Genomic DNA, 22,941 nt, shown 5'->3' with positions numbered 1-22,941 from the left:
AAGCCATTTCTCGATTGTGTTAAACACATTTTGGGTGAGGGTCTGAAGGTCTGATGGAGAGGTAGCTGAGCATATTAATGGGGAATCATCTGCATATTGTATACAGGTAGCTTGAGGTATTGCAGAATGTAGGTCATTGATAAAAATAGAAAATAGGAGAGGTCCTAATATAGAGCCTTGGGGGACACCGAGCGCAATGGGGAGATGGGGGGATAAGGTGTTCTCCCACAGAATAGCCTGTTGCCTATTGTTTAAGTAGGACTGAAACCATTGTATAGCCAGTGCATCTAGTGATATGTTTTTGAGTATGTTTATGAGAAGTTGGTGAGTCATGTTTCAGTGAGACACAAGATATCACATGAATGTTGCCACATACCAGTTCCATACAATTACAGACAATCTTATGAATTCTCACCTTACTAAATACAGAGATAATGAGATATCTGCTATCAGTAATTAAAAAAATATATAGCAACATACTTCTAATATGGCTGTACACTGATCAATGGCTTAATTTCAACTCACCCAGTATGAAAACAGAAACAGAGAAAAGGAGACAATGAAATTCTCAGTTTTAGTAAAATTCAGAGAAAAACTATAGCTGGAAGGATTCAGCAATAGTTCTGAAAAACACAGTTCAAGTTTCAGCTTTGGTTCAAGAGAGGGCTTCCAGTAATTTACAGGAAATAATAAATCAAATGCACTCAGCGATGATTAAAATAAATGAAACACTGAAGGAATACATCAAAATTAAATAGGAAAAGAATGGACAAATAGAAGAAACTTTAACTAGCTACTCACATGAACTGATAAAACTACAAAAATATGACATTGAAATGAAGAAAAGACTATTCAAGTATGAGACTACTCAAGAAGAGCTGTTTCAAAAAATAGTACAGTTGGAAGAGAAAGTGCATAAATGTGAGATTTTCTGCTGTACCCCAAAATCTGGAAAGAACAGACTGCATTAATTTTATGAAAGTACAAATAAGCAAATGGGCTGGTGTTCCACAGCAGGGTTTGATAATTGAAAGGGCACACTGAATGCATGTTCCAAACATGGCCATGAGAAAGCAGCAGCAGCAAATCCCTAGTACACCAGGCAGAAGAGAATCAAATTTATCTTAGCAATGAGTGAATATATAGAGACAGATGTGAGTTTCAAGCTGCTGTATCCAACTGTCTTCAGAGTATTTTTTCCCTGAGGACTAGACATTTTTAATGCAGAAAAGGCTAAGGAGGAAAGAAAAATGTTTATCCAAGAAAAAAAGTGAGCCTTCAAACAGAAACATTCTCCACTCCTTGTTCTTCTGACAATAAAACTCATAGAGATACTTTGCTAGCAAAATAATTTCCAGTGTACCAAAGGAGAATGCTTGACAGACAGATAAAAAACATTCTCCTTTGGAACACTGTCTCTATACATTCCTTGATTGCTAGGATAAATTTGATTCTCTTCTGCCTGGTGTACAGTGAATAATCATTTTCTTGAAACACACTGCTGTCTCCAATTTGTAATAATAATTTTCCCTTTTGCCACAGTTTTACCAGGATCAACTCCTTCTGCTGGTAAGATTGCACCTTTATGAACTAGAAAAATCAGGTTACCTTAGATATCAACCTGGCATTGGAAGATAGAGATGGCCATGAAGAAGAGCAGCAACACTATAAATAAATAGGAGACTAAAAAATCAATTGCATTTGTGAAAATGGCTTTGTAAGGAAAAGTGGCTGTGAAAAGATTAGACTTTTGTTGACTTTGTTAATCTTGTGGGTTGGCATGTAACCTACATTATGCCATTAATGTTTGGAAGGACACTAAAGAGGAAAAAGAAGTAACTGTATGTAAAACAATATTTGCAGTTATTAGTATTTGTTTTAAAAAATTCATGATATAAACTGCATGCTATAGCATAAAGCAGGTTTGTCTGGTGAAATTCATGGGTATTTTAAATGTGGGGGAGTTTTTCAGTGACTGTTGTATATGTTAAACATATTAAAGTAAACAAATACTTTTTAAGCTGTAAACATGTAGGCTCTAGAGTATAATAAGTAAAGAAAGACTGAATAAAAGCAATCTAAGTAAGTGTAATGATGTGATCTGGGCTGCTAGGGTGGGGGGTGTAAAAGTGTACTGATTATTTTCTATGCAGAATTAAGATAATAATTTCCCATATTTTTGCAAGGGCGGATGTCTAAAAGGATGTCCTTCACTTAAACATTTTTTTTCATTAGCAAATGCTCTCAGTGAGAAACAAGATGGCTACAGCTGAGAGCAGTTAGCCAGATAATTCCATACATTCTGTTCCGAGTAACATCCATAAAGATTCCTTCATGCATCTGCAAAGTGTTTAGCTGTCTTTTTTCTCTCTCATTGCTGACTGCTTTTTCATAAGGATGAGTTCTCTGCAGGTGCAAGCAATTAACCTGTAGAGTTTTGAGCATTCTTTGCTGAGGGAAATGCAAAACATAAAGTCACAATGACAGCAGTTCAGTGAAAAATAAAGTTATACCGGTGAGTGTAGTTGTCGATTTGGGAAGATTATTCCTATCAAGGGGTTAAACTTCATTTGTTGAAAATGTACATAGTTCTGTGTATTTGTTCAAAGTTTATGGGGGATGGGAATATTCTGAAAATGTTTTTTTTTTGGTTTGTTTAATTTTTCATTATAGTAAAAAGTCTTGAAAAATGTGACATAGGTTCAAATGGAGATGAGAAGAAACAGCCATATGAAAGATCAGCCTGCCAGACATTATTGTATGAATTTAAAACAAAAGTTAGAAATATGCATTAAAAAAAACTGTTATGTATAATAGGTAAGAAAATACATTGTTATTATAATGATTACTGTATCCATATTATATTGGAATGTATGTGGTCTTCCATGTATAGACAAAAAGGAGAGCATTGATCTATATTCAGAAACACAGAAAATGGCAAGGCTGCAGGGGACACGTGGAAAAAAATGAGTATGTGCATTTGACAAGAAAGGGATTTCAGGACTGATATTCAGCAGAATATCAGGGGCAAAGGGAAAAGGGGTGATAATATTGATTGCTAAAGGGGCTACAATAGTGATAGAAGAGGAAAACAAATGAAAATAATGGTACATTTATGGCAGTAAGGGGCTTTTGGCAAGGGAGGAGCCTTATGCTGGTATGTATTTATATTTCCCCCAAAATTATGGAGCTTGAGCAAATCTGTAGAGATATAATCAGTTTTCAGCAGGAATATTGCTCATAGGTGGGGACGGAAAGTTGATCTGCATGAGGATATATTCAGTGTCCTAGAAGTGAAAATATAACAAAATAAGAGAGATTTCTGAAGAACTTTATAAAAATATTTGGTATGGAAGACATAAATTTGGTATCATGAACTCAGACAGAATTTAAATATTTAATTATAAGTTATTGTTCGTCAGTGCTTTATAGTGAAATTTATTGTATTTTATTTTGTTTTAAGTTGTTTCACTCGGCCCTCATGGTGAATTGTTCTTAGAATTGAAATATTACTCCCCAAAGTAAAATGACTGGCCTAGGCTTGATAGAAATCATATTTTACAAGAACATCCATACTTAATTGAAAGCTTTGACACTCATGCAATAATTATTTCAGATTATGCACTGGTAAATATGAAGAGAAGAATGAAGGGTAATGAAGCAAACATGAAATACTGGCACTGGAATGTAAGAAATGGAAACTGGAAATTATTTAAGAGATTTTATGGAATATAAAAATTTCTTCGGAAGGCTTTGTTACTGAGTGGAATGAAATGAAAATGGAGTTTAAAAACAAGGTAGAAATAAAAGAAAAAGAGATAGGGTTAAGAAGTAATAGGAATAATTTAGAGGAAATGACAAAAGTTAAAGTATTGCATAATAACGGAAATCTCAAACAACAAGACGAGAAGCAACTGCAGACTACTAAAGAGAAAATAAAGAAGTGCTTAGATCATATGCATGCATTTAGAAAGATTGCTGTTACACAAATGTTGTTTGATAACAGCTCTAGAGCACACAAACATTTAGCACAATGACTTCAGCAACATAAAGTGGAAAGGGTTGTCTCCAACTTAGACAGCATAGCCATAGATTCTAAGACGTACTGCTGATATTTTTGAACATTTATGAAAATTTGTATAAAGCAGAGGAATGTGGGAAACAAGAAGAAGTACAATTGGAAATAATTACTGCAGACTTAATTATGTCAAGGTTAGAGGAAGATGAGGCTCAACAATTAATAGCTAAGAAAGGAAGAGGCAAGATAACAATGATGATGTATAATCAATTAATAGGGAAGTCTCCAGGAATAGATGGTGTTCCTATGGAAGTTTGGAAGTTGAGAGGGAAGAAAGTGAGGAATATATGGAAGCTTTTGTGGGGGGGGGGGTGTACCAGCATATTGAAAGAAAGCTGTAGTGACTATATTACCCAAAGAGGGTAAAGACCCTTCAGACCCAACTTCATATTTTTTTTTTATTTATTTTATTTATGTTTCCTTTGTTGACTAACTTAGTCCCACTAGGCTAGTTGTCTCCTTTCAGCAGAGATGCAAGGTGGTATCTATAATACTAGGGAAAATTTGTCCAGGGCATTCTGAACTTTATGATAGGTGTTGTGGAAGCTTTTGCATCCACATGAGCTACCACCAACTCATGCAGGTGGAACCTCAGTTTGACATCTCATCGGAAGGATGACACACTCAAGAATGCAACACTGTAGTGTCAGCAATCCAGACACCTGGAGGTGGACTAGAAACCACAGCCATCTGATATTCCAGCAAAATAAGCAAGCATGTTACCTGTTGCACCACTGAAACATATACCCATTCAGTTTATAACCATGATTATAAAGCATTTATAATCTATACTAGCTAAGAGAATAGCCCGCGGTGGTGGTGCTGCGGTAGCATTGTCACCTCACAGTAAGACGCTGTCCGGTTCGATTCTCAACTAGAGCATCTTCTCCGTGGAGACATGTGTGAATGGGCATACCTTAGTTGAAGGTTGTGCATCAGGGCTGGTAACTCGGCACGTAAAAATCAACTACCAATCATTAGTGTACCGGAGTTCCGCTGTGGCGACCCCTAACCGGGAAAAGCCGGAAGACGCAAACAAACTAGCTAAGAGAATAGCAAAGGTTTTGCCAAATCTGATGGATCTGGATTGGAAGGGAGGCAAACATCTGACATTAATAAAACAAAGGTGATCCAGAAGGAAATTGAATGTAAAAAAAAAACCACCATTATTGTAGGAGGGCTTTGATGTGGAGAAAGCATTCAAAAGAGTCATTTGGTATTTTATGAATAGCGAAATGGTATTGGTATTGGTATTTGTGCTCCCCAATAAGAATAACAGTGTTAATTAGGAAGAGATACGAAGGGTCAGAGGAAATAATTAAGGTGGTTGTGTTTCTCTCCAATAAGCTGTGATTGAACAGAGGGACTAGGCAGGGGTGTACACATCCCCCTTTGCTATTTGACTTAAATTTAGAACCACCAGCAAGGAAAATAAGAAACTCAAAAACTCAAGGATATAAATAGTATGGGGAACAAGGAAAGTTAGCTTTACTTTTAGATGATATTTTGTACTTGAAAAGTCAAGAAAAGTGTTGTTGTGGAACATTTTGAGACAGTTTCAATTGTTTTCAGGATGCAAAATTAAGGAAGATAAAATTAAAGATATAGAGGTAAATTATTTACTCACACTTGAATTAGTTCAGCAATACCAGTGTTGACAAGGACATAATAAAATGCTGTATTTAGATGTACAGATTAAAATGAAGTCTGTTATGGCAGCTAATGTTATGTGGGAAGAGACGACTCAAACACTAATGCAAATGTTGAGAAACTGGAAGCTCTTCATAGTAGATATGGATTTGGATAGGAAAATATAAGCTGTGAAAAAGTTTTAGTCCCTTTAGTTGTATATACAGGTCAGACATAGTTTCATACCTCTCAACTGCTATGATTTAGGCATAGTACTTTTGATTTTTGCCATCAGATTTAGCCCTGCTCCTCCTGGATGTATTGATTTTGTCTGTATCAGCTGCTAAGCATAACTTTGCCATAGTCCTCAGTGAAAGCTGTACCACAAAGCATTTTTGCATTACATAAGGAATTGAAATTGTGTATACAATCCTTCAATTGAAAAAGGTTTGCAAATACTCATCCATGAGGTCCTCTTCAAACTCATTCTGGCCCATGAAATGGCATTCTACAGTCATATTCCCACTTCCATTAAGTCCTCCATAAGTCTCTAGAACTCCATTTCTCAAAAAGAGTCCTTCTTCTTCAGTGCTGTAGTTATTACTCTTATCTATAAGCACAATCAAGTTTACAAAGCTTAAGTCTTGATTCAGTAATGAAAACCCTGGGTCCAACCCTATAAAAAATATTTTCTTTACCCAGGCCCACAGGCCCAGCTATTCTGATAATTTCATGGTCACATAACCCAGACTGTCTTTACTGTTTGACTGCTATAGGATAACACAAAAGTGAGGGTCTATTAGCTCCATCCTAGCTTTCACATCTGACAGTCAGTGAAACACTTTTGCAAGGGAAAAGTCAATTTCAGTCATGTGGTCCAAATACTCTGAAAGTTCATCCCCATTTCTGTAACCCTTTTCTCTGTCTTTTCAGTAAACATAGGCAAAGTAGAATTAATCTTTTGGATATCCAACATGACAAGTTTCAGTTTTTTATCTGTGGACTGCTGATTGGATCCATGACCATCTGGCACATGATGTCGGTTGCACTGTATGACAGATGAATGCCAAAGAAGCTGAAAGTAAGGTTTACAAAACAGTGGTGTGACCAGTACTACTGTATGGTACTGAAACCTGGCCAGTGAGGACAGGGTAACTGAGGAAGTTAGAAGTGATAGAGATGAGGTCCTTCAAACTGGTGGTAGGATACACGCTGTGGGATAGATAAAGAAATGACGACATAAGAGCAGAAGGCAAAGACGCTCCAGTTGCAGAAAAGGTTAAAGAGAACAGATTAAAGTGCTTCAGGAACATGTGCAGAAAACCAGTAGACAATCTGGTGAAAAAGATTTTGGGACAGAGAGGAAGAAGTCAAAAGGAAATTAGGGTGTCCAGCAAAGAGGTGGATGGATTGTGTGAGACATAACCTGTGACAGTCAGGCATAATTGTGGAAGCAGGTAGGACAATGGCATTTAATAGAGAGAGATGGTGACAGTTGACATGACATCCCAACCCCATGTAAAAAATGAGAAGAAGGAGCTTGACGATGATGATGATTGGACTCCTCCATAATCGATATTGGAGTCCATTCACCTCCAGGTTACAACGACTTATGGAGAGAGGTAGCTCCCTGTGACACCAAATCACAAGACAAAACTTTCTTGCTACTACTTATACATATGATCAAAAATTTGAAACCTCAAACGTTTTGAATGGAGATCACCGTACAGTGCGGAATGGGAAATTTGCCCTTTTACTCACTGTAATGCGATTGTGGAGTTGGTATATTTAATTAGCAAGGGGTGTGGGCGTAAAAAAATGTTTTTGTTTTTATTTTTTTATTATGTTTTTGAAGATTCAAAACTTTGATCTTATGGTATCGGCCTTTTGAAGTTGGAAGTTTTGAAACTTCGAGCTTTCAAAGTAGATCCATATATATATATATATATATATATATATATATATATATATATATATATATATATATATATATATTATATAGTCACAGTTTTCAGAATGCTTATTACAGATTAACACATATTTTAGAATATTTCCCTAATAGAATATTCACTGGCCTGAATATAATGTGTCAGTGTATGTTCTTTTGTTCCAGTCTACTGACCCTTAGCAAAAAGTTTTTCATGCTGCTTTTATCCTAGTAACAGGCTACCCGTGTGCTTTATGAGAGCTGCTGCTATATCTCATAACTGGTTTACATCTCACTTTTTAACGGGATTAATTATAATTAATTAAATGTTCATTTATATTTTAATCTACAATCTGTCTTGGCTGTGGCTTTTTTAGCCAGGTAATACATTTTCTTGCAGCTTTGTTATTCCTTTATTAATTCTTGATATATTTCCAGACACCACTGACATTTATACTGTAACAGTTCCCCCTGTACAAACACAAGGACCCGTGTTTGTTGTCTTGTTCAGTGGTTGTCTTTGTTAGTATTCATACTTTATTGGTTCAGTGCACTTCATAAACTGCACTATTACTTGGACTTGATGCACTTGGTCCGCAATCCAGATTTGTACTGCCTGGTGCCTTACACACTCCATGGCAACAATTGCTAGGCTCATACAACCTAGAATGCCAACTACAACCAGCATAAGCTGCATTATTTTTTCATTCCCAGGCACTGATAGACCCTCTCATCCAAGAGAGCCATGTTTCCTTTTCTATTTGTGCTTTTTTATCAATTTTCTCAATTACCCTGAGGCATATCCTGATTTCAGATTCATTATCAGGAATGCAAGTACAGCATTCATTTTTTGCTAATTAAGAAGCATTTCTCAAATTACTTTCCCTGCTCTGTAAAAGGGAAAGATTGATGCTCCAGTTATAACATCATCTCATACATCTATTTTTACTATGTCAGTATGTCTTTTAAGTTTAACATTGCCAATGTAATGACTATGTAATGTAGAAGTGTGCCTAATTGATGGAATTATATGTCCCAATAACACAGTCCATTCCAACATTCAAGTGTCATTTACCTGCCCAAACTGGAATAGTTGCAGCTTTTCTGAATGCAGGACAGGTATCATTACTAAAATGTTTATAACATTGTTCAAATATATTGAGTCACTGGATCATGCAGAGTGTGTCTTCTTTAGTTTTCCGCCATTACTCCACAGCTTGAGGTAGATGTTTCTGATGAACTATTTCTTCTTTTCTACTCATAGGCAAATGACATCAGTTTTGTGAACAGGTATAGAGAAAGGATGTTCAATCTCCATTTCTTTAATATAATCAGTCTTTGAATCCATAAGGTTGGACATCTGTTGAACATCTCTGGAAGAAAAGTGTTATGCTTAAAATCTTGAAGTATCTCTACTTATGTGCTAAACTGGTAAATATCCAAAGTCTCTGGAATAAAGCTATATCCATTGTTATGGATAAGTCAGTTATCAGGACCCCTCTGAGAATCATTTTCTTAGCAGTTACATATGATAATATTATGCTTTCCCTCCAGTTTAAAGTTTTATACATTTGTGCATTTAACCACTTCTTGACAGTCAGTATTATTTAATGAAAATCACATTGCCAGTAACCCTACTTTTGTAATAATGTAGGGTCCTCCTCAGTTTAGGCTCAGTTTGCTTATATTCCCATAATGGAGAACATTACATGACTTACTTGTTCCAAATGTACCTCCTTCTTTTCCCAGATCTCATTTTGTCTGTGAAGCTCTAAACTGTAGGCTTATCCAGCTTTCAAGATTCTCCCCTGTTGTTCAACTGATAATATCTTTAAACTGGCCGCACAATTTTACTTTTTTTTTTTAATTAAAAGAGAACCAGTTTCTAAGACCTCATCCTATCAGACACTGGAAGCCCCTTCAGATCTGATTTTTCCCAATGCCAATCTCTAGGGATGGAGTCTTCCTAGGATTACTTTAGTGAGCATGAGAAAGGTGAGACTTAACCTGTCGGCAGTATGGAAATCCCCTCTAAGTCAATCTGCTCAGGTGGGAATCTGCACAGTCTTTCATCTCTCATCCCTAGAATGGGTCCCCCTTGGAATTAAACTTCTTCTGTCCCTTCCTTCCTCTCTCTTATTCTTGCACTTGTTTCCTATCTCCTTTAATCATTTCACTAATGTTCTATTACCCTTTTAGTTCATCCAGAGATTTGACTTTAAACATTTGTTTCATTACTTTTCTGGTGAAATGGGTTCCCGGACCACTGTGCATCTCCCAAGGTGCACCCCATGTTGGAATGATTCTTTTGTTCATTATTCGAACTATTGAATTGGCATTTTTCTTTTTTGTTGGACTTGTCCATTATACTTTCCTACATTGTGCATTGCACAACTATGTCATCTGTGCATTTAAATTTTAAATTAATAATTTATTGTAGTTTTTCCCTTGTCAGAGCTGGGTCATGGTGAAATGGGCCCCTAGGCAGGGTAATGGATCAGGCCCCCTCACACACACACACACACACACACACACACACACACACACACACACACACACACACACACACACACACACACACACACACACACATCCACCCAGCAGCATCCCCTTCCCTGCAGCCATTCCAGTGTCACATTACTTGGCTGTTTCTCCCCAGTTACCATAAACATGTTCAAATGTTTCAGTATGCATGCTATTTTCTACTTTACTTCTACAATGATTACAGATACTTGGATTTAATTTAAAACTTTTAGTTCAAATTTTATAGCATATTTTATTGCTAAACAAAACAATACAGTCTGACATTGATAGCAGACTTAGCATTAACAGTAAACTTCTCTGCCCTTGAAACTCATATTCATTGAAACAGAAATCCACATTGAAAGAAAATGCATCTAGCCAGTGGTGGATTGAGTTTACCTTTGGACTGTTTCCAAACCATAGGCCCCTTGCATCAATTTTTTAGGACCATGCATGCATGCATGTGTTCTTTGATTCACCTTCTCAATTGTTTTAAATTGTATTCCTTGTTTAATAACAGCATCACTTGTTAGAGTGTGTTTTAAATTTGTAGTTTTGAACATTTTTCCAGTAAGCAATGAAAAAAAAAAACATATGAACCAATAGTGACAAAATTGCCCATTTCAGAACATTTCAATGATAAGAGACTACTCAAACTTCTGTCATTACAATCCATCAATATCAGTCAATATTCAAAATCTCTGCAGAAGTAAAAGTTTTCTGAATAATTCCACATTAAAGAGATCTGTTACTAATGACGAGGTTGCTACTAGAAACAATTATATATTTCAATGTTTCATCAACAAATTCAGTGCCTGCTGTCCTTGAAGAACAAACATTGCCTATGTTAGATTAAAAAAATTGATACATTGGTAATATTGCAATAGGGAATGGATGACAAACCAACAACAGGTTCATAGTTACAATGCATCTCATCCATCAGCAATCTATCTACATGGTGTCAGAGTACAACCTACAGCCTTCTTCATCAAAAGCAAGTATGCCACCTGTTATGCTACTAACACCACTTTCAAATTCTTTAGCACATACAGTGGTGACCATTTGTTAAACAAAGCTATTGCACATTGAAAACAGGCTTAACATGAGCAGCAGTAAACTTTTCTTCCCTTGAAGCTCACAATTTGTTGAAAATGCACTGAAACTTACAATTCCTTGAAATTGCACTGAAACTTAGAGTCTGGTAGTTGATGTACAGTATTCAGGCTCCTGTCTCCTGTAACCAAGATACAGGGTTTGTGCCTGAGTAAATTAACCTGCCACCCCTAACTAAGGCATTTCACACCCACCGACACACACACACACACACACACACACACACACACACACACACACACACACACATATACACACACAAACATTCTGCAGAGAGTAAAAGCAGGAAATGTCGTGATTTATTCCAGATAATATTTGTGGACATAAGCAGGAACAATGAATTATGTATTGTGGATGGGGAATAAAAGGAGCAATCCCTATCTAAACCATGTGACAATGTAAGCAAGCAACAGCAGGTGTGTGTGGATCTTAAAGATGAATGCCCTTAAAGAGAACATGTCATTTTTTTTTTTTTTTTTTTTTTTTTAATTAAAAGTAAATGTTATGGCAGCCCCCACCTGACCAGCAGACCCCTCACAGCTAGCGAGGGCCCCTCACAGCCCTCGGCAACTGCTTAGATCATTTAATGCTGAATCTGGCTTTATCCCTTCCTGCGTGTCCTCGGAAATTATGATATTAAGTATGTAAATAGTATTTTCCTTTTTTAGGCTCAGTTGTTTATATTCATTGCAGAGGACCTTTTTTTTAGAATTTTCCTAATACTGACCAAAGTTCACCAATTGCTTGATACCAAACTCTAGAGTTTTGTCTTCCTTGGTAATATTTAGCTTTTCTCTCAGAGTTTTAACTAAGCTTCTTAACTGTTGGCTATCTTTGTGTGTTTTCGCATTTAAGGTCATGTGGGCACTTTGCTTATATTCTGAATCCTTAAATGAATCCAGGTAAATTGACTCATCCTGTCCTCTGCTTTATGTTCATACTCTATGCACGTCTTTACAAAATGTAAGATGTACAGTGTATTTGGCACTTACTCAAAATGTTCTGCACCATTTATCTTGTTTATTTTCCTTCCATCCCAGTTACTTCCCATCTTCCCATGCCCAATGCTGTGGAGCAGTCCATATTTGAATATATTTGTTCAGCATTGAAAGTCCCTATTGTTTTTTTTTTTTTTTGTTTTGTTGTTTTTTTGTTATTCTTTAGTTGGCCTGACTATGCATTTTGCATTTCATCTTTGGTATGTTCTTTGACCTTATTCATGCCCACTATAGAAGGGTTATCATCATTATCAGGCTTCACATTTCTGATAATCAGAAAGCTTTCTGAGACATAGAGCAGTATCTCAAAGAAAAACAACTCATACTAAATCCTAACAAGACAAAACTTATGATATTCTCCAACAATAGATCCACAGACCCCAATAACCCTTTCCAAATCTTCTCTTCCAATGGATCTAAAATTAAAATTGAACCAGTAGAAAGCATAAAGTTACTAGGTGTCACAAAAGACTGCTCCCTAAAATATGACAAGCACATAGCCCTAACCATAAAAAAGATATACATTAAATTCAGCTGTCTATACAGAACTAGAACATTCCTCACACCTACCACTGGGCAAAGTATAGCAAGAACATAACTTCTGTCAACCTTACTGTATGCCTTCCCCATCTTTACTAACCTTAGAAAATCTGAACTATCCAAATTGGAAATGTGTTACCACAAAATAGCTCATTTTGCTGCCAACGTCCACAATAGAACACATAACTGCATTGCTCAGAAAAAGCTACACTGGCTCGAGCTACCTCACCTACTATCTCTTAACCAACTCAAAATTGCTCACATCATATATCAACCAGAAGCCTGCCCAGCTCTAAAGACTCTGGTTCAAACATATAATGTCACTCGTACCCACGATCATCCAACAAACTGTTCCTAAAATGTATTAAACCTAACAACGCTTTTGGTGACTCCTTATTTACAAATCATGTCATAAAATTAATTATGGAAAAGCATTCCCCAACACATACTTAAAACCCCCACCACCTCCACGTTCAAATTCCTTCTCAAAGAGCACCTAAACAATAAATGTCTCTATTCCTGTATTACCCCTAGTTAAGATTCTTTTCCACTCACTTAACAACACACCTATCTGGAGATACCTCTTATGACTCTCTCCTACTACTACCACATTTCCAAGAAATGAAGCTTGCCTTCTTCCTTAACACTAGGTGTTACCATAAATAATCTGTAGGTAAGGTAAACTGCACCCTACTCATCATCTTCTTTCGGCTGTTCCCGTTAGGGGTCGCCACAGTGGATCACCTGTTTCCATTTCTTCCTGTCCTCTGCATCTTGCTCTGTCACACCAACCACCTGCATGTCCTCTCTCACCACATCCATAAACCTTATCTTAGGCCTTCCTCTTTTCCTGTTACCTGGTAGCTTCATCCTTAGCATCTTTTTCCCAATATACTCAGCATCCTTCCTCAGCACATGTCCAAACCAATGTAATCTTGCCTCTCTGGCTTTGTCTCCAAACCTTCCAACCTGGGCTGACCCTCTAGTATACTTATTCCTAATCCTGTCCACCCTTGTCACACCCAGTGCAAATCGTAACCCTCTTGCAGACCTTCCCTTTCACTCTTACAGGTACTCGTCTGTCACAAATGACTCCTGACACTCTTCTCCACCCACTCCATCCTGCCTATACTCTCTTCTTCACCTCTCTTCCACACTCACCGTTACTCTGAACTATTGACCCCAAGTATTTAAACTCATCCACCTTCGCCACCTCTACTCCCTGCATCCTCACCATTCCTCTATCCTCCCTCTCATTCACACACATATATTCTGTCTTAGTCCTGCTGACTTTCATTCCTCTTCTCTCTAGAGCATATCTCCACCTCTCCAGGGTCTCCTCCAGCTGTTCCCTACTCTCACTACAGACCACAATGTCATCTGCAAACATCATAGTCCACGGGGACTCCTGTCTGATTTTGTCTGTCAACCTGTCCATCACCATTGCAAATAAGAAAGGGCTCAGAGCTGATCCTTGATGTAACCCCACCTCCACCTTAAATGCATCCGTCACTCCCACAGCAGACCTCACCGCTGTCACACTACCCTCGTACATATCCTGTATCACTCTTACATACTTCTCTGACACTCCTGACTTCCTCATACAATACCACAACTCCTCTCTAGGGACCCTGTCATATGCTTTCTCTAAGTCTACAAAAACACAATGCAACTCCTTCTGACATTCTCTGTACTTCTCCATCAACACTCTCAGAGCAAACATCACATCTGTAGTGTTCTTTTCCAACATGAAACCATACTGCTGATCACTAATCATCACATCCCTTAACCTAGCTTCCACTACTCTTTCCCATAACTTCATGCTGTGACTGATCAGTTTAATCCCTTTGTAGTTACTACAGCTCTCACCCTACTATATATTTCAATTATACTTTCTGATTGTATCAGTATTAGTCAACTTGTAACATGCTTCTACAGAGTTACTTTTAGCTACCCTGTGTTAACTGTTACACTGTAACTCCTGATCTTATCATTAAGTAGTTTTATTGTTAAGTTTCATAGTTTCATAGTTTCATAGTTTAGTACTAGGCTATCTGCCCTGGGGCATTTGCAAGCCTAGCCCTGGAGATGTGGCTTTTGCCACCCCATGTAGTGGTACTAAGATGTATAAATTTAGAATACTGTGCCTTTGTCTAGTAGTGACACATTGAAGACCCCCTTACTTATTAGTCTACTGTGCCTCTGTTAAGTAGCGACACAGGGGTGACCCCCAGGGTAAACCTACGATCTCCCATCCACTCGTCAATATTTCTCTTGAAGAGAGTCAGTGAGGGGCTCTGCCTAACATGGACTGGGATTTTGTTCCAGAGTATGAGAAGCCTCTGAGTTATGAATCTGTCCCTCCAGCATGTTCTATTCATGTTGGTACTGAGGTTTAAATCTTTGGCTCTCGTGGTTCTTATGGATTTTGATTTTTTGAGGTGGAGCATGTCCATCAATTCCTGGTTGGACATGGCCTTGTACGTCAGGCACAGATCATCTCTGAGCAGGCGGTATGCTACTGAATAGAGCTGGAGTTTCTTTAGCCTGGCAGCATATGACATATGTTGGAGACCCTTGATCCTCTTGGTGAGGTACTTCTGGGGTCTCTCCAGCTGTTGCAAGTGCTGGGTGAGGTACATACCAAATGGGGCATTGTACTCAATCATGGGTCTGATAAGGGAGGAGTACAGGGGCACAATGACCTCCTTTGATCTGGATGTGAACCCCTTCATGATAAGGTGGGCAAGGTAGAAAGTCTTTCTAACCACTTTGGCAATGTGGGTGTCAAATGAGAGGTCACTATCAACTTGGGTCCCCAGGTCTCTGATTACTTTTTCAGTACTCAGTGGGTTACTGTCTATGTGATAATTTGTGGGTATTTTGTTTTTCCCAAAGGGAATGACTATACATTTCTTGGCATTCAGTTTAAGGCCGTGATTCCGGCACCAGTTGTCCGTTTCGGTGAGGCCTTTCTGTAGGATGTATGTGTCAGCTGGTGTATCGACTATGGCGCCTAGTTTGCAGTCATCTGCGAACTTTGTCAGCCACAACCCTCCCATGTTTGCTTTCACATCTGAGAAGTAAATGCAGAACAAGAGAGGTCCCAGGACAGAGCCCTGTGGGACACTACTTGTGACTGGCTTTGAGTCTGACATGGCTCCCGCAATCTTGACTTTATGGGTTCTGTTCTTTAGCCTGTTTGCAACCCATCTTGTGACATATGGATTTACATTTAAGCTGTTTAGCTTATCTATGATCCCCGAGTGGGGTATTGTGTTGAAGGCTTTAGCCAAGTCCAGGTAGGCTGTATGGACTGCCTTGCCCTCGTCAATGGCTCTAGTGACTGTTTCGAAAAAGTCAACCAGGTTCAAAAGGCAGGATCTGCCCTTTACTACAGGATATGTACCTGAACACTGGTGTACAGCAACAGTGGTCCCACTCCACAAGGGAGGCTCCACTACAGACCCTGGGAACTACCGCCCCATAAGCTTGACCAGCCTGGTTTGCAAAGTTGTTATAAATCGTGTCTTGGAACTTTTCTCCCTGGGTCTCCACTGAAAATGAGCCACTGGCTTGGTCGGACCTTCCCGGTAAACAAATGTAAAATAAAAAAATAAATAAATAAAATAATACTTCCTGATGGCTTATTGGTTTACCATCAGCTGTGATAAAGCCTCTTCTTGCCCAGATTGGAAGGGATGAGGTTGGGATACGGATTACATACCCACTGTCTGGTTATGTCTACTGGTCTGAGCAGTGGTAGAGCTTGTTTGGATCATAAGATCATAGGATCATAGGAATTTACTAGGCTATTGGCCCTGAGGCTCTAACAAGCCTGGCCAAGAATTTAGCCCATGTTCTGACAAGTCAGCACATGATGCCCCTGTTCAGCAGGGACACATGTGGAATCCCAGGGGTGTATTTTCTGTTCTCCATCCAGTTATATAGGTTGTGCTTAAAAAGGGTTAGTGAGGTACTCTGCTTGACGTGGACCGGGAGTCCATTCCACAGACTGGGGAGTCTCTAGGACACATATCTGTCCTGACAACAAATTCTGTTGATGTCACAGACCAGGTTAAGGTTGCGCATGTGGGTTACTCAAGTGGAGCTTCACTTGCGGATATGCAGCAGTCCCATCAAGGTGGGGTCTGAGATTGCTTTGCATGCCAGACAGAGGTCACCTCTGAGGAGTCTGTAGGAGACTGAGTAGAGGGACAGGGCGTTTAGCCTATCTGTGTAGCGTAGATGTTGGAGGCCCTGGATTCTCATGGTAGCCACTACTGACCCTGGTAACTATCATCCTATTAGCTTGACAAGTCTGATCTCTAAGGCCATGGAGTGTATTATTATGCACCTCATAAACAAGGACATAGGCAATCTCCAAGCACTTGACGTCACCCAGTTTGGATTCATCAAGGGAAAATCTTGCCTTTTGAACCTGGTTGACTTTTTGAGCCTGTTATCAAGGCACTGGATGATGGAAAGTCAGTAAACACAGCTTACCTTGACTTGGAGAAAGCCTTTGACACAATCCCCCACTCAGGCATCATCAAAAAGCTAACATAACTTGGTGTAAATCCCTATCTCATCATTTGGGTGGCCAACTGATTCACTGATAGGACCCACAAGGTCAAAATATGTACTACTACCTCTGATAGCAGACTTGTCACTAGTGGTGTTCCCCAGGGATCTGTCCTGGGACCCCAATTGTTTGGCATCTTCTTCTCAGAGGTCCAGACAAAGATAAAAGCCCTGTGGTTGACCAAGTTTGTGGATGACTGTAAGTTGGGTGCTGTCATTGACTCCCCAAATGATGTTAACATACTTCAAGAGGGTCTCACAGAAACAAATGACTGGTGCCAAAGTCATGGCCTTAAGTTAAATGTAAAAAAAAATGTATTATCATACCAGTCGGCAAAATCACAGCCCCTACTGATTACCACATTAGCGGCAACCCCTAAGCACACAACCCGTGGTTCATAGGTTCATAGGTTGGTACTAGGCTATCAGCCCTAGGGCCTATACAAGCCTGGCCAAAACAATTCCCTGGATATTTCTTCCCACATTATTTACTTCCCTGGACCCCTGTCTAGCAGGGTAACTGATGTGATCCTCTGGGTGAATTTCCTATCTCCCACCCACTCGTCAAGGTTTCTTTTGAAGAGGGTCAAGGAGGCAATCTACTTGACATGTATGGGCAGTCTATTCCAGAGTATGGGGAGTCTCTGGGTCAGGAACCTATCCCTCCATCATGTTTTATTCATTGTGATGACAAGGTTTAGATCCCTGGAGCGTGTGGCTGTGAGGGATTGGGATTTCTTTAAGTGAGGCATGTCCAACAGCTCAGAGTTTGACAAGATCTTGTATGTTAAGCAGAGATCACCTCTGAGTCGATGATATGCCACAGAGTATAGCTGGAGTTTTTTTAGACGGTCAGTATAGGGCATCTGCTTTAGGCCTTTGATTCTTTTAGTGAGGTATTTCTGCGGCCTTTCCAGCTGTTTCAGGTGTCTTGTGAAGTACATACCAAATAGGGCGTTGTACTCTATAATGGGTCTAATGAGGGATGAGTGCAGTGGGGCAATGACCTCCTTTTTTCTGGATGAAAAGCCCTTAGTGATGAGATGTGCCACATAGAAGGATTTCCTAACTGTTGTGGTGATGTGGTAATCGAAGGTGAGACCCCTGTCCACCTGTGTCCCTAAGTCTCTCATCACACTTTCAGTGTTTAGTGTACTGCCACCTATGTGGTAATTCACAGGTACATGTTTTTTTTTCCCAAAGGGGAGTACTATACATTTCTTGGCATTAAGCTTGAGCCCATGGCTCTGGCACCAAGCATCTGTTTCTGTAAGGCCCTTTTGTAGAATATTCACATCATTTGGGGATTAAATAATGGCTCTCAGTTTGCAGCCATCTGTGAACTTTATTAGCCAGAGTCCCTTAGTGTTGACCTGTACGTCAGAGAAGTAGATGCCAAACAAGAGCAGTCCCAGGACTAAACCCTGAGGTACTCCACTTGTCACTTGTCTGGAGATGGATTTGGAGTCGGCTACTTTTACAGTCGGGGTTGGGTCAGTAAGCCAGTTGGCAACCCATCAAGTGGCATAGGGGTCAATGTTCAGCTTAGTAAGTTTGTCTATGATTCCAGAGTGGGAGATGGTGTCAAAGGCCTTGGCGAGTCCAGATAGGCTGTGTGGACCGCCTTACCCTCGTCCACAGCTCTGGAGACTGATTCAAAGAAGTCAATCAGGTTCAGGAGACAAGATTGGCCCTTCACGAACCCAAACTAGGTGGGGTCCAGTGTTTGAAGGTTGCCAATGTCTGGGATTTTCCTCTTTTCTGCAACAATTTCTTCCTTCTGTTGTATAGTTTGTTTATGGCAGGGGCCACCAGATTAGCTTCCTTTTTTTGGAGGAGATTGTCTTGGTTCTATTTGGGATGGCATGATTCATGCACGAGTGGATGTGCTCGTACAGTGCCTTAGTGTGGGATTCAGCAGTCGAACTTTCAGCTCCCATCTGCATGGATGTCATGAAGTTTGTCACTTCTGACTTTAGTAGCATGAAGCTGGCTTTGGAGAAGTTTTTTACAGCGGTTTCCTTGCGGAGGTGGGATGTGGATGTCAAGGGTGATTTGCTTATGGTCAGACCTGACTAATGAGGGGGTGACCACTGGTGTGGAGCATCTATCTCCCATGCTGGTAATGACCAGGTCTAGGACATTGGAGCCTTTGGTGGGGCAATGGATTAGTTGATCCAGGGCTTTGAAATTTATGAATTCCAAGAACCGTTGTCAAAAGGTGTTGGTACCTGAGTAGTTTTCCCAGTTAATGGCAGGGTTGTTGAAATCACCCAGTATTAGGGTGTTTGATTGTATCTTAATATTGTCCAGTATGTTTAGAAAGGTGTAGTAGGAATCTTGGGGCATGGTGTGGGATCTGTAGCAAGTTACAATTTGGATTGCAATCTTATCTAGTGTAAGTTGCACCTGGAGAATTTCAGATGCATTGTGTTGGGCAACTAGCCTGGAGGTGTGAATATCCTTGGTGAATATGGAAACTCCTCCACCTTTAGTGTTTCCATCTTGGTTTGGTGGCTGAAAAGTTTGGTAAGAGTTGTACTCTGGTATTGCAGGGGTGTTCTCTGGAGCCTTGAACCAGGTCTCAGTTACTGCACAGATATTGACATTCTCCATTTTTAGGAGTGCCTCCAGAGAGTGCATTTTGAGGTTTAGACTTCTAGCATTGAGTAGCATTACCTTCAGATTTTGCATACTTGTATCTGTTACGGTGGCGGTTTTGTCCTTTGAACCTTGCCTAAGTGAGAGACCTGGGTACACAAGTTGACAACAACCTCACATTTGACCATCATATAGCAGCAGTGGTCAGAAAAGCATTTTACTTGGTTCATCTCATAAGTAAAGGGATTACATCCAGAAAAAGGAGGTTGTTGCCAGTCTCTCTACTCCTCCCTCATTAGGCCAATAATTGAGTATAATGCCCCATTTGGTATGTACCTCTCCAAACACCTTCACCAACTGGAAAGGCCACAGAAATACCTCACAAAGAAAATCCATGACCTCCAAAACCTGTCCTATGTGGACAGGCTCAAATCACTATCACTTTACTCTGTATCGTAAAGATTTCTCAGAGGTGACCTGTGTCTCACCTACAAGGCAATCTCAGACCCTGCTCTACTAGAGGTGCTCCATATCTGTAAGTCTAACTCCTCACGTAGTACACAACTGAAAGGCTTAAATCTAATATGTGACATTAACAAAACCTGCTGGAGAGACAGATTTGTTTACCAGAAGCTGCCCCATCTTTGGAATAGACTCCCCATACACGTCAAGCAAAGTATGTTGCTGACCATCTTCAAGAGCAACCCTGATGAGTGGATGGGCAACCAAAACTTTGTCCCAGGGGTTACACCTGTGTCCCTCATTGACAGGGGTGACAGGTGCTGATTGTGGTTTCTTTTCTGTGGATAAACTCTTGGCTAGGCTTGTAAGAACCCCAGAGCCATTAGCCTAGTAATCTCCTATGATCCTATGAAAAGTCAGTTTGCTATCAACCTGGGTACCCAAGTTCCTCATGACTGATTGCATGCTTAGGACCTTGTTATTAATGTGATAATTTGTGGGAACATCACTCTCCCCAAAGGGGATGATGATGCATTTTTTGGCATCCAGTTTGAGGCCACGTTTCTGACACCAGTCATTTATTTGGGTGAGACTCTCTTAGAGGATGTCCACATCACTAGGGGAATTGATGACAGTGCCCGGCTTGCAGTCATCTGCAAACTTGGTCAGCCATAGCCCACTGGTTTTGGCCTGCAGCTCAGAAAAGTATATCCAAAACAACAAAGGCCTCAAGACCGATCCCTGGGGAACACTGCTTGTTATGGGTTGACTGCTTGAGGTGGCTTTCCCTATTTTAACTAGCTGGGTTCTATCACTGAGCCAGTTTGCTACCCATCTGGTAACATACAGATTGATGCCCAGTTGAGAGAGTTTATCTATTATAACTGAGTGAGGAATAGTATCAAAGGCTTTAGCCAGGTCAAGGTAGGCAGTGTGCACCATCTTCCCCTCATCCATGGCTTTGGTGACTGTCTGAAAGAAGTCGACCAAATTTAACAAGTATGACCTCAGCTTGATGAAACCAAACTGTGTGGGATCGAGTGTTTGGAGGCTGCCAATGTCCTTGTTAATGAGGTCCATGATAATCTGTTCCATGGCCTTGCAGATCAGGCTAGTTAGGCTGATGGGTCTATAATTTCCTGGATCAGTGGATGCTCCACCTTTGTGCACAGGGATGACAGGGGCTGTCCTCCACTCGGCTGGGACAAAGCCGTTACTCAGGCTTTGGTTGAATAGGGTGCCTAATGGTGCTGCAAGTTCCTGTCTGAGTTCATGTAGGATGCAGCCTGGGATGTTATCGGGTCTCTTGTAGGCTGTATTTTTTACCTTTGAGAGGGCAGTGATGACGTGCTCCTTAGAGATAAGGGGAGGGAGGCAGGTGCTAGGATGTCCTGATTTACTGATGGGGGGACAGGGGGGTGAGGTTTTCACTGAACCTGTCTGCCAGCAGCTTGGCTATATCTATGGTATTTGTGTATGTGGTGTCCTTGATCACCAGTTCTGAGCAGATCTGGGAGCTTCCCTTGTGATTATCTTTAGTAGATGTGGCCAGTTTGGACTTGAAGTTTGCTTTGGAGGATTTCACTAGTGCTCTTATTTGCTTGTTCAGGCCAAGGAGAGATTGCTTCCAATTAGGCACATGCTCCTTCTTGGTCCTGGACAGCAAATTTTTCCTTTTTTTTACAGAGTTTCTTTATTGCAGATGTCCAGCAGACAGGTTTACTCTTCCTTGAGCAGGATGATTTTGTCCTGTTAGGTATTCCTGATTCCATGCAGCTACACAAATGCTTGTATAGTACTTTGGTGTAGGTTTGGACATATGTGCCAGTTCCTATGGAGGGGGAGGGCACTGTGAAGCTGTTTACCTTTCCCTCAGGAGGTTGTAATCAGCTTTGAAGAAGTTTTTAGTTTGACCCTAGCTGGGGGGGATGATGACTTCAAAACTGACCGCTTTGTGGTTGGATCTTACTGGGGAGGATGACATTGCAGGGATGCTGCAGTGGTTGCTCATGTTGGTTGATACCAAGTCTAAGATATTTTCACCTCTTGTGGGGGTGTTGACCAGCTGGTCCAAGGCATTTGCATTGATGAAGTCAAGGAATCTGTGGGCATTTGAGTTTTGCCATGAGTAGTTCTTCCAATCCATGGTTGGATAGTTAAAGTCCCCCAGGATCAGGGTAAAGGGTTTAATCTTGATAGATCCGAAGAAGTTCAGATACATGGCATGGGCATCTTGAGTCAAAGTTGGGGACCTGTAGCTAGCTATGATTTAAACAGGGGTCCTGTCAATGGTAAACTGTACCTGGAGTGTCTGCTGTGCGTCATACTGTTTGACCAGCCTGGAGGTGTGTATGTCTTTTATATATATTGCAACTCCATCTCCTTTTGCTTTGCTGCCCATGGTTTGGAGTCTGAATGTATGATAGGATGAGTAACCTGGTATGGCTGGGGTGCTCTCTGCAACTTTGAACCAGGTTTCTGTGACT

The sequence above is a fragment of the Protopterus annectens genome, chromosome 2.part1 (assembly GCF_019279795.1).
Source record: "Protopterus annectens isolate FY-2018-M chromosome 2.part1, PAN1.0, whole genome shotgun sequence".
In the NCBI taxonomy this organism is placed as follows: domain Eukaryota; kingdom Metazoa; phylum Chordata; order Ceratodontiformes; family Protopteridae; genus Protopterus; species Protopterus annectens.
This window is presented reverse-complemented; position numbering follows the sequence as displayed.